At 45.9% G+C, this 12,292-nt stretch overlaps 1 protein-coding gene across 1 annotated transcript in view; it reads left to right on the forward strand.

Annotated features, from left to right (window-relative positions):
- The first annotated feature begins 3,082 nt into the window (after window positions 1-3,082).
- CACNA1A (calcium voltage-gated channel subunit alpha1 A) overlaps window positions 3,083-12,292 on the forward strand; it is a 265,156-nt gene continuing 255,946 nt past the window's right edge. Inside the window, exon 1 of the mRNA XM_083489607.1 lies at window positions 3,083-3,314. The gene's annotated coding sequence lies outside the window, so the exon portion shown is untranslated. The remainder of the gene's footprint in view (window positions 3,315-12,292) is intronic.

The following is a 12,292-nucleotide window of genomic DNA, read 5'->3' on the forward strand; positions in this document are numbered from 1 at the left end:
AGTGATTCTGGACAGCTTGGAGATGTGTGGTTTTTTTTCATTGGAATACTGCGAATAAGCTATGCATTATACACAGTCCTGATTCTGATATTGTTTTCCCCATTTGCTTCAACACAATGGCTTCAGGTTGGAGCAGAGAACCAGCAAGGGAGAAAGGAGCGGCTTAACCATTCATTTTGCTAGCTATCTGCTCAAAATTCTTCCAAAGCAGCACGGGGGATGAAAATCGGCAAAAGTAATAGCAGTAGTTTGGCCCTTAAATATGGGTGCAGAACCTGGATCCATATCCTAGCACAGCCATACATCCACTTACACACTCACTACATTTGTTACGAAGTCTCTTTCGCCGTCCCTCCCCTCTCTCAAAATGGGAACAATTGTGGTCTGCCTTGCAGCAGTCTTGTTGTGAGGACAAACAAGACAATGGCTGTAAAAAGGCACAGCATGTGGGTTAAAATAACCAAGAGTCTTGTGGCATCTTAAAAACTTAATAAATGTATTATGGCATAATCTTTTGTGGGCTAGAGTCCGCTTCATCAAATGAATTAAGTGTTTCCTTATGTTGGCAGGTATATAGACCCATGATTGTTGCAGGTGGGTGGGGGACCATGGTAATGCCTGCCTGCTGGGTAGGGCAAAGCCTGGAAATGCTTTTATGAGCTTTTAAAACCATCAGTGTCTGAAAGGAAATGAGACATGGCATTTGGAATAAAATGCTATGTGCAAAGAGCAAAAGCAGTAGCAGGGCAGGATTTTGAAAATGAGCCTGTCTCACCTATGTTGAAGGTAGTTGAGTAGCGGGGGATAAAGATGAAGCTAAGGAGCTCACAGTTAAGAAAACAGACTGAAAACTTGGTGAGATTTTACTCTGGGAGGTGTTGCAGGGGGAAGAGGCTCAGAGCCACTGAGGTACATTACAAAGTAGAGCTCTGTCCATGGTGCTCAACTGTTTAGGACTGGAGAAACCACTGGACCAGGCAGCTAATTCTGAACATGGTTGGTACTGAATGTTGCCGGGCTAAGACCAAGAAGTTCGTCTCCACAAAATAACAGACATTGAGAGATCTCCAAGCTAAAATTGTAAATTTCTTCTGTTCACTTTTCATGAATTTACACTGCAAAAGTCATGTGGATATTCCTTTTTCTTTGTGATGTTATTTTCCTGCATCTATTCCTTAACATGCACTCCCCTGAGGATTAAAAAACGTTACGTTGAAATTGGTGTGCAACAGCTAGAGGGCCAACAGTTTTATTCTAGTCTGTAGTGCACCCAATATGATGAAGTTGTATTGCAATGAATATCCCAATTGATTAGACTGCTAATTTACCCATATTTAATACACACATACAACTACTAAAGCATTCAGAAGCACCATTTATGGAAGAGGAAGGGTTCTCCTCATATCTGGTGCTTTGGAGTATACACGATTACAAGAGCATCCATATTAAAAAGCATATTAAATATTCAATAAACAGGACTGGGTTTCAGTTTGTGGAGGCCCTAGTCACTTCATAAATTGAGGCCCTCGTTTTAAACTCAAGACACACATTCATTGCCCTAATTTGATTAAAAATATGACCAAGTTTGTGGGGGTTGAGGGTTTTTTTTTAATTTCCAGGGGTCAGACTTAAGTTGGTCAGGGTACCATATCTGGCCCCCTTCTTAATTTACTCGAATCCTGCTCTGAAGCTGGGGACTGAAAACAGCAGCCATTAAAAAATGCTTCTCTCATACTGAATTATATAATGGAAATTGCTTGGGCTGATATTTTTTGCCCAAGGCCCGTTTCCTTTTTTTCAGAGCTAGTGAATGTCCTAAAAAACTGAGTCCCTAGGCATGTGGCAGTCCTGACTACGAATGCTCTCAAAATACTCTCACTCTTGGGGGGGAGTTAATTTTGAATGTATCCAGACCCTTGTTATGAATCATCTTTCTTTCCTAGCCACACCAAAAACAAAGTAAAATGTCCCCCTGAAAAGGAACAAGCTTCAAACTACCACCTGATCACTGCCCTTGCGCGCGACGGCTCCCCAGTTTCCAATGCAAGGAGTTCCGCGGGCTAGCCTCGCTTCCGCAGCGCAACAAGTCGCTCCTCCCTCACCCTCTCATCTCAGTGGCGGGAGGGTCACAGGTGGATCCACCGGAAGCGTCATATCGCTATTTCGATCTACACACACACACACACGCACTTCTGACGACCCCCGCCCCGCGGCCACCCTTCCATAAACGAAAAAAATAATCACCTCCCCGTTCCCTCTTACGGCAGACGGCACCTGCGTGTCACAGAGGAGCCCGGGGACTCCGCAGAAAAACCCAGCTCCCGCCACGCAGCACAGTGGGTTTTAGGGTGGGTAATTTATTAACATATTTATTGTAACTTTGCCCGTCCCTCTCTGGGCGTGCAGAGAGACAGCCAGGCACCGAGAGGGTTGGTTGGTTGGTTGCCTGCCTGCCTGCCTGGCCTCCCCAGCTGCTGAGGGTGCCGCTTCCCCTCTCCCCTCCCTCGGTGGGTCCAGCCCCGCCTGGGGCCCCGCCAGCTGCAGCGAGTGTAATTACCGTTTTGGGTTTGTTGTCGGCATAAATAATTGAAGGCGGGCTCCTCCTGTCAGGGTTCTTTTTTCCCAAATAATTATTTCGTGAAGAGCCACGTGCGAGGAGGAGGAGGAGGAGGGGTGCGCGCGAGGGGAGCGGGAGGCGAAACGGCGGGAAAGCCGGGCGGGGGAGGATCCGCCACGCAGCCTTCGGGGAGGGCGAGCTGGGCTAGCCCCCTGAACCCTTTCCCGCCTCGACAAGCCTGAGGCGAGCTGACTGGGCGGCTGCTGAGCGGTGGTCGCCATGTGGGATCCGTAATTGCAGCAGGCGCCCTCCTCCCTCCCTCGCGGGTCTGCCCAGAAAAGGGAGTGGGCAGCGGGTGTCCCTCCACCCCATCCCCGCCTCCTCCCACTTCGGAGCCCTCCTGGGAGCTGCTCGGTGCCTCCTCCCTCCCTCCCTCCGTCCCTCCCTCCTCCTCCTCTTGCTCTCTGTCTCTCCCTCCCTCCCTCCCTCCCTCCTCCTCCATGCTGGTTCAATGCCAGAGCGGCGTCTAGGGGACCACCATGCCCTGAGGCTGGCTCCCGGCTGCGCCCCCACCAGCCACCCTTCCTCCTTCCCACCCCCCTTACCTGGCCCCCCCTCCTGGCCCCTCCGGGCAGCGGCGGACTGGGATGTGCCGTCGAGGTGCCTGGGCAGGATACTTGGCAGCCAGCGATGCCAGGCACAGCTGGCAGCGTTAACTCTTCGCTAGCTGCCAGCAGGGATCTCTGAGGAGATACAGGTGAGTGTGTGGCTGGCAAACCCCGCTGCCTCGGCGCGGGGCTGGCGAAGGATTCCCCGCGGCAGAATCCGTTTGCCATTCTCGGCTTCTAGGGCTCGAAGGCGGACGGGCACCCCGGCAACCCCCCCCCCGCCCCGCCATCCCATCCTCTGCATTGAACACGGTGAGGGGCAGGCGCCCCATCGCTGTATATGTGGGGACAGCGTCTGGTGTGCCGGGAAGAGTTCTGGGCTGGAGACTCTTAATTTAAGATGCTTGCAAACGGGCTGGGAGAAAGAAGAGCAGCGAGGTGCAATGATTTCCTCATCTTGCTGGGTCTCATTCATTCATCCCAAGGCAGCCTTGGATCAATCCTCTCTACCCTCATTGCTCTCCAGTATCTGTTTTTAATATGTTGCTCTCCCCTCTGCTAGGTATATTTCCATCTTGCATTGCAAGCAGTAACTCCTGTTCTCCCCTAGGTGGGCATCTTGCTTAGCACTGGGAGGGCTGCATCTGCTCAGACTAGGCTAGGATGGAGGTATAAAAACATGGGGAGCCCCCCACCCCACTCAGCTTTCTAAGCTCTGGTAGCCTCCCAACCCTGTGATATTGTTCCCCACCCCACTCTCTGTGTGTATGTGGTGCATGTGTGCAGCATTCAGCATGAAACAGGGAAGCGGGCGGAAATGCCAGGCTCCTGGGGTGTCTCCTAAATCTGTATTCCCTTTCTCCCTAAAGTTAGAAAGTAAGTCAGGTCACCTTCTCTTTATTGCTTGGCTCCTGCTAACTTGGTGGCTGCCTGACTTTCAAGGAACCCTATGCAGGCGGACGGAGATGGTGAGGTTGTGGATTATTTTAGTCTCACCGTCTGCTACAAGGAACAGATGCTTCCAGCAGGGATGGTGCATGCCGTTTCCAACTGCCCCTTAGGTCCATGGCTTCTGCTTTAACAAGAACAGCCAGAGCTCAGGGCCAGGGAACTGCCAGCTCCAGAGTCTGCGGCTTGGTAGATTGCTTTGACCCTTGACCCTGGGTGATGGACTGATGTCTATAAAGGCAGCAGCTAGAGGCATCTTGATATAGATCAGGGTCAGATATGGCCTGGGGAGTAAGAAGAATCCTGTGAGAGAGAGAATGGGCAGGATGTCTTCCGCACTATTGTTTTTCTCTTCTATGCAGTGCTTTTCTTGTACGTGGGATCTAGAATTACAAATCATCTACCCGTCCCCCAAGAGCTGTCTCTTCCTAACACAGGACATTGCCTTTATAACAAATCAGACCATTGGCCCATCTAGCCAAGGATTGTTAACACTTACTAGCATCTATCCAGGGTTTCAGGCAGAGTCTTTCCTAGTGCTATCTGGTGATGCTGTGGATTGAACCTGTTCTTTGACATCCACCCCATCCCAGTGCTCTTAAGACAGCCCAGTATTGGTAAACAACCTGGTGAAGTTACCTAAGCTGGAAGTGTCCATAACAGATTCACAACCTAGCATTTCGAAAGCACGCCAGTGCAAGTAGATAAATAAGTACCACTGTGGCGGGAAGGTAAACAGCATTTCCGTGTGCTCTGGTTTCCATCATGGTATTGCGTTGCGCCAGAAGCGGTTTAGTCATGCTGGCCACATGACCCAGAAAGCTGTCTGTGGACAAATGCTGGCTCCCTCGGCCTGAAAGCGAGATGAGAGCTGCAACCCTATAGTCGCCTTTGACTGGACTTAACCATCCAGGGGTCCTTTACCTTTACCTTTTACCTATAACAGATTCACAATAGGTTGTTGTGATATATTGGTGTGAACAGCAGTACACGGGCTGGAACTGGTCTTCATCTTCTTCAGCCTTTTGATTGGAGTTCTAGCTAGGTCCTGAGGGCAGTGGACTGAATTCAACTCTTGACTATCATCAACACCTGTAGTGAATCACTTGGGGTGTGTGACGTAGGTTCTTTGAATGTACCATGGGGAAAATATTCCATCTCACTAGATACTATAAAGAGCAGCATTGTAAATATAAGGCAGCCTGAAAGATATGAGACACCAGAGCTTAACCATGCTACTGTGATAAGCCATTTGCTTATTTCACTGTCTTGCCTCCTCTTAGCTGTATAGAGAATGTTTGAGGTTCTTACTTCAGGATAAAATACAGGCTGCTATAAGGAATAAAGATTTTTCATACAGAGACTGGCTGAGATGGCAATCATGTGCACTCTTATTAGGTAGTAAGTCTTACCAAATGCTTTGGGACCTACTTCTTAGGGAAAAAATTCATCGAATTGATTTGTATGAATGTGGGCTGTGAAGTTCCCAGTTCAAATATTGCCTCAGCCACAAACTTGGGAATTGGCATTAGGCAAGTCACTAGTCTGCATTTGACAAGGCTTGGTAGCCAGCTGTGACTAGTTTGCAAGACACGTTGGCTCACATTTATTCCTGTTTAGATTCCATATCAACAGTCAGATGCTGTACCTTCTGCTGCTGCTCATCCAGTGATTGTTAATTCTTTTTAGCTTGTGCAACCTGAGGATGCAGACATTATTTTTGGATCAGTGAGGTTGTCTTAATGTGTGTTTAAGCCATACCCATTATTGGCTTATAAACACTGTCAGAGAGGGGTTGGCTAATTGGGTCTTTATGAGAGGGCTCTATTCCATCCTAGCAATAGTTTGTCCTCTGTTTATATATATATGCAGACACACACACACACACACACACACACACACACACACACATGCAATCTTAGCTGTTCAGAGCAGTGGAATCAACTTGATTCAATCCAACTGTCAGAGCTAGAGTTGAACACTCCTATTTTGTGTAAAGGACCCGAGTAATAAAATTCCTGCATTAAAATGATTATCTGGATCCATTTCAGGCCTGGTTTTGGTTCAGAAACAGCATTGGCTGTCCTAAGTAGATGATCTTCACATGGAGGTAGACATTCATGGATGTCTGCAGGAATTTTTTTTTTTTGGGGGGGGGGTAAAATTTGATTTCTCCTGGAACTTTCAGCAGCTTTTAGTCCCCTTGACCATGGTATCCTCCTGGGCTTCCTTGCTAGGGTGAGGCTGCAGTTCTTCCTTGCAAGAAAGTGGTGCTGGGGAACTCACGCTCATCCTTTTGATCTATGGGGTCCTGCAGGGTTCAGTTATCTCTCCTGTGCTCTTAAATATATACAGGAAATGTCTGAGAGAGATAATCTGGGATTGAGTGGCTTTTCATAAGGCTATCAATGGCTACTACTAAGCTCTGCCTCCACAGTCAAAAGCAGTGTGGTTCTGAATACCAGTTGCTGGAAACCCCAGGAGAGGAGAGTGCTCTTGTGCTCAGATCCTGCTTGTAGGTTTCCCAGAGGCTTCTGGTGGACTGCTGTGAGAACAGGATGCTGGACTAGATGAGACATTGGCCTGATCCAGCACACTGTTCTTGAGTGCATCAGTGGACTGATGATATGCAGCTCTTTATCTCCTTGCCATCTGATTCTAGGGAGGCCAATGAGATTCTGCTATTTGTCAGGAGGCTAGGATTGCCTCCTGGATGCAGTTGCTCTCCTCTTGAAAGAACTTGGTAGCACTCTTGGGCCCAGCCTTGGTATTAGATGCTCAAGTGTCAGCTGTGACCAGGATGACTGTTCAGGGGGAGGTTATAGAGCCATCTGCCCAGTAGAGACTGTGTTCTCTGTGTGAGTTTTTGTTTTTCTGTGTCGAAAGGTGAGAGGAAATTGGTCCACAACTTACTTTGAATACTATCAAGGCTTATAATTGTTAACTAACATCTTGTTCTGGTGAAAGGCCTTTGTTCATTTGGAGGTGTGTGCTTTTTGCCTAGTTTATTCCCTATCGTTTAGTCAGGGGTAGTGATTACTAGGAATGATACCCAGTGCATGCAGTAGATAGACTGTTGGGCCTGAATACTGGAAGCCCATGTTCATATCCATATTTGACCATGCGGTAGTATTGATTCAAGTCATTCTCTCTCTCAGCTGAACTGTTATGTAGGTAAACCTCCACTCTGAGGTCCCTGAAGCAACTAAAAAAATGTAGCTAACAACTTCTAATTACAATAAAAAAATTCCTTCCAGTAGCACCTTAAAGACCAACTAAGTTAGTTCTTGGTATGAGCTTTCGTGTGCATGCACACTTCTTCAGATACACACTTCTTCAGATACACATGAAGTGTATCTGAAGAACTAACTTAGTTGGTCTTTAAGGTGCTACTGGAAGGAATTTTTTTATTTTGACTATGGCAGACCAACACGGCTACCTATCTGTAACTTCTAATTACCTCACCTTTAGAATTCAGTGTAGTCTGGAGAGTGTAGGACTTGGGATCTAGAACGGCTTCAGAAAGGTGGAAAGGATAAGGAATATTATTCATGTATGATTTCCTGAATATGCCTTTCAGAAAGGAAGAGATTCAGAAACTTTGAGATGTTTTGAGGGGAAGCTAGAGAACAGGGTTCTGAAGTTCTGTCCTTAAGTGTAGAATGAAGAATGGTGTGTGATGCAGTCCTAACCCCACCAACCTGGGAGTAAGCTCCATTGAATTCAGTGGAACTTCTGAGTAACCAAGGTTAAGAATGCAGCCTAAGTGGTATGGGAGCAGCTCTGAAACGGATAAAAAAGCTTTACAGAGAACAATTAAAATTGCCCAGAATGTTATTGGGCTCCGACTACCAACCCTGGATGAGATCTTCACGTCTCGCATCTTGAAGAAGTCACATAATATTCTGAGAGATCCCACCCACCCTGCTCACAACTTCTTTGAACTATTGCCTTCGGGCAGAAGATATAGGACAATGAAAACACGAACCACACGCCTTCTGAATAGTTTCTATCCAAGAGCTCTGATTGCACTAAATAATGATCTCAGGGCCAGTTGCAAGGTTTAGTAAGCAGGGAGTAGGAAGGAATGAGATAGGTTTTAGGTTATGTTATGCCTTTAATAGGTCATGCTATATTCTGGATTATGTTATGTTTTATAGATTATGTCTAAATAGGATGAGAGTGTCGGAGATACGTGCAAATGTATATGTGAACCCGGTCTTTGGGTGGGTGTTTGATTTTCGTTGTTGTGTATACTGTGTATATACGGACAATGTCAATAAATTTATCTAAATCTAAATCTAAATCTAAATCATGCTGGTTGATGCATAAGGTAGTGTCAGATGTGTGCCAGGTTCTACACACAGCACAATTAGTTCCTAAAAGACATGGCCAAGGAACAGCAGAGAGCTTGTTAAAGGTGCGGTAAGGATGCAATAGGGGAGATATGTCTAATACAGCATGCAGAAAAGTGAACCTGGAGGAAAAGTTTTAATGAGGAAGTAGTGGGTTTGGTGGAAGAGAGAAATATGTTTTGTTGGTCAGAGAGGAAAGAAACAGAAGCTAATAAAATGCAGCACGTCAGACCTTGTTTCCCCCTTTGCTTTGTATTCCCTTGAAGACTGATTTGTACCTCAGCCAGTTCCTCACTTTCCCTTGAGAGGGAAGGGGTATTGTGTACAAAGGGCTGTCAGTTTATGGCTGTGGACTCACAGGCCATCATTACTTTCTATAGAGAATATTGACTGTGAAGCAAGATAACAGGGTTCTGGGGAAACCCCAGCAGGAAATGTTTTGGCACAGCTGCCAGAAGGATCCAGGTGTTAATGGGATGATAGGCAGGATAGAAATTCAAATCATTTGCTTCCTCTGGCAGCTCTTCTGGGACTTCAAGAAGTGTGGGGACAACTAGCTGCCCCATAATGATTAAAGCACAGGGTGCTCTTCTACAGCTTTACTGTCTCTGAATTCTTGCAACAGGAAGGGTCTGGAGTCTACAGTAGGAAGGGGACATTTCTGGTTTTTCCATTGGGGTGGCGAGTTCCCACCCCCCACCAGGATAAATAAAGACACGAGACACCATAATATAAGGTTAATTGGGCGAATTAGGCCACAACTTTATTGAATTCAGGAATGAGAGGCATTGGCTTAGGCATTGGTCCTAACGACTATCTGGCTCCAGCCCATTTGCACCTGGAATGATGATCTGCCCTTGCAACATCTGTCTCATTTCCATCCTAGTTATTGGAAGACACATGTGTGTTGGCCAAACTGAAGCTAAAGCAGCTGGATGCTGCTGCACCTTTTGTTTAGATGAGTTGATACTAGTCCCACTGAGTGTCTATCAGCGTGGCCTTCCTCCCATTTAAGCTCTCTTAGATTAGGGAACACCTAAAATGCGGCATGCATATATTTCTATATTAACAGAACTGTACGCCAGTTCTATGTGTTGCAGCTGCTGCTTCTGCTATAGAGGTTTAAATCCAGTGTATGAGCGACATCAATAAGGCTGGTAGTCTGAGGAAGCAGCACTTTGCAAAGGGGAGGGACAGGACTTTTCATGCGCCAGCAAGTGGAAGGAACTTTCCATCCAAAGCAGAAACTTAGTGCATGTGTGTTAGGACAAGGTACCATAATAGAAATACACTTTCATTGGCACATCTGTTCGAAATGCTAAAAGGTACCCAGGCTCACTTTAAAAGACAGCTTGACAGGACTACATGTGCTATAGCAGAACCACAGCAGGATGACAACCTTATAAAGATGTAGCTTGCTGAATCTCAATAACTTTCTGAAAAATGAAAATTGGAGGCAAGACTGGAATGTTAAGTGATGGGTTTGTTACTTCTAGGATATTACATAGTACTCAGGAACAAGCGTGGGAGAAGAATCATTGGAGTCTATTGTATACTGTCACAGCCTGCAGCAGACCTGTTCTTTGTTACCAGGTATTCTGAAAGCTACAGGCATATTTCATAACAGCCTATTTCTTTTAGGGAGCCCTTGAACAGACTATATGTGCACATGGACACACATGGAAGAAAAGACAGGCAGACAAAACACATTAGCAGAATAGTTAAAAAGGGTCTCTTGAAATCACAGAGCCACGAACTCAGGTGTGGCCAGTGCCCAGGAATGCTTTTGTGCAGCTAAGACTAGTGTGCCAGCTGCACTTTTACAGATACTGGATCTACCCACAGTGACATATTATTGTTTGGATACCGTAATGTGCTCCTTGAGAGGTGTTTGGAAACTTTTGCTGGTTAAGAATTTTGCAGCCAGTCTGTTGGCTGCCTGTCCCATCTTCTTGACAGAATTCAAAGTGTTGGTTTTGACTTGGAAAGCCCTACATGGATTGGGACCAGATTATCTGAAAAGACACTGTTCTCCTATATGGACCCTCCTAGGTTTTAAAGCTCTTTGGGAGAGATCCTTCTTTTTGTCCTGTCAACATCTAAGGTGCTTTTTGTGATACTTGAGAGAGGACCTTCTCAGTGACTTCCCCCAAGCCCTGGAACTCCTGGCCAAGGGAGGCTAACTATCCAGTTCTAGAATTACCTTTTTCTAACAGACAGAGGTGTATTTGGCCTCATTAACTTACTTCTTATGGCTGAATGTAAATACTGCAAAATGTTCAGTTAGCTGTTTTTTCATCGGCTTTACTGATGTTTTACCTACCTGCTTTTAATATTTTAATTGCTATTTTGTATTTTACTATCATTAACTGCTTTGATCAGCATCAGATGGGAAGGCAGGATACAAATTTAGCAAACAAATAAAGAATAAATATTATGCATCTTCAACAACATAGTTATCTTTTAATCTTAATCCACCTGTCACATGTATATTTCAAGGTAGAATTTGAGTTTTAGGTGTGGCAACTTAAGGGATGCCTTTTCTCCCATCTTCCTCCCTGGTAAGCTGGACATATAGCAAATTTCCTAATATCCCTCCCATATGAAGCCCACCTTACTCCCACCTTTGGAATCTTTGTACCTTAGGAGAATTCTGAGACATGTCCCACCCATCTCTGTTCTGACGTAGCAGAGATGTACTGACAACCTTATGTTGAAGAAAGATATGGCCATCTTAGTCGTACTGGAGCATACAGCAATATTTTACAGAGTTGATCATGGATTCTTGCTATAGCATCTCAGAGACTGCTGGTGTGATGAGAGCTGCCAATCAGTGGTTTGAGTCATACAAGATTGGAGTTAATTGGTGATGATGGATGGTTATGCGTCACTCCCAAGAGACTTGAAATGCAATGTCCCTCATGTTGTTCAACATATAAATACAGCTGCTCAGGGATTTCAAGGCTAAGCATAGGGTTGAGTATCATCAGTATGCTGATGACAACACAACTGTGTATTTGCTGCCCCATGAGCAATGTAAGCTCTGTCAGCTCTGTCTCTTCCCTAGAGGGATGCTTGAATGAACTATCCAGATGAATGCATTACAGCGTTATCTTGTACTCGGTCTGGGGAGGAATGGGGTGATATTGGTGAGGAAGGACTGCTGATAAAAGGATGCCCTTCTGCTGTGCCAAGGACTTGCATATTGAGAGGATCCAGTGGAAACAGCAAGCCAAGCAATGAAACAGTGGGATTTTTGTCAAGCGCAACAAAATGTAGGGTGGAGTGCTCCTGTTCAAGATGCCTGCCAGCCAGCCATGCTCTTTTCCAGGATATTCCACTCCATTCCACCTCTCTCCCCTGCCCTCAGTTTTCTACCCCACCCCCAACAAGAAACTAATCCTTTTGCAACCACTGAGCAATACTGTCTTCATTAAGCGAGCTGGTGGGTTTTTTTGCCCAGGTTTTTCCTTGTACTCCTGCAAGCCTTCAGATTCCTGTTAGAACGCTTCTTGTTTTTCACGGGCTCCATTTTGACTACAGTCTTGTCGGCACTTGACATTCACCTGCTGAGTTTGCTATTAGAATGAGAGTGCATTTTTAAAAGCTGCACGATTCATATAGTTACATTTCTGGGTTGGTTTTTTTCCAGACTGAACTCGCCGGGTGATGAATAGTCTTGTATGTGTTTTTTTTGTAATTATTCTTATATGTGCAGGTAGCAGTGCTTCTCCACAGCCTGCACTTTATTCATAGCGAGACAAGTGCATCCTGTGCTGGTTTAGGCAGTTATGTACAGGTCTAGGCAATCCCTGTCCGAAACG

Source organism: Podarcis liolepis (assembly GCF_965112155.1).
Source record: "Podarcis liolepis genome assembly, chromosome: 2".
NCBI classification, from domain to species: Eukaryota; Metazoa; Chordata; class Lepidosauria; order Squamata; family Lacertidae; genus Podarcis; species Podarcis liolepis.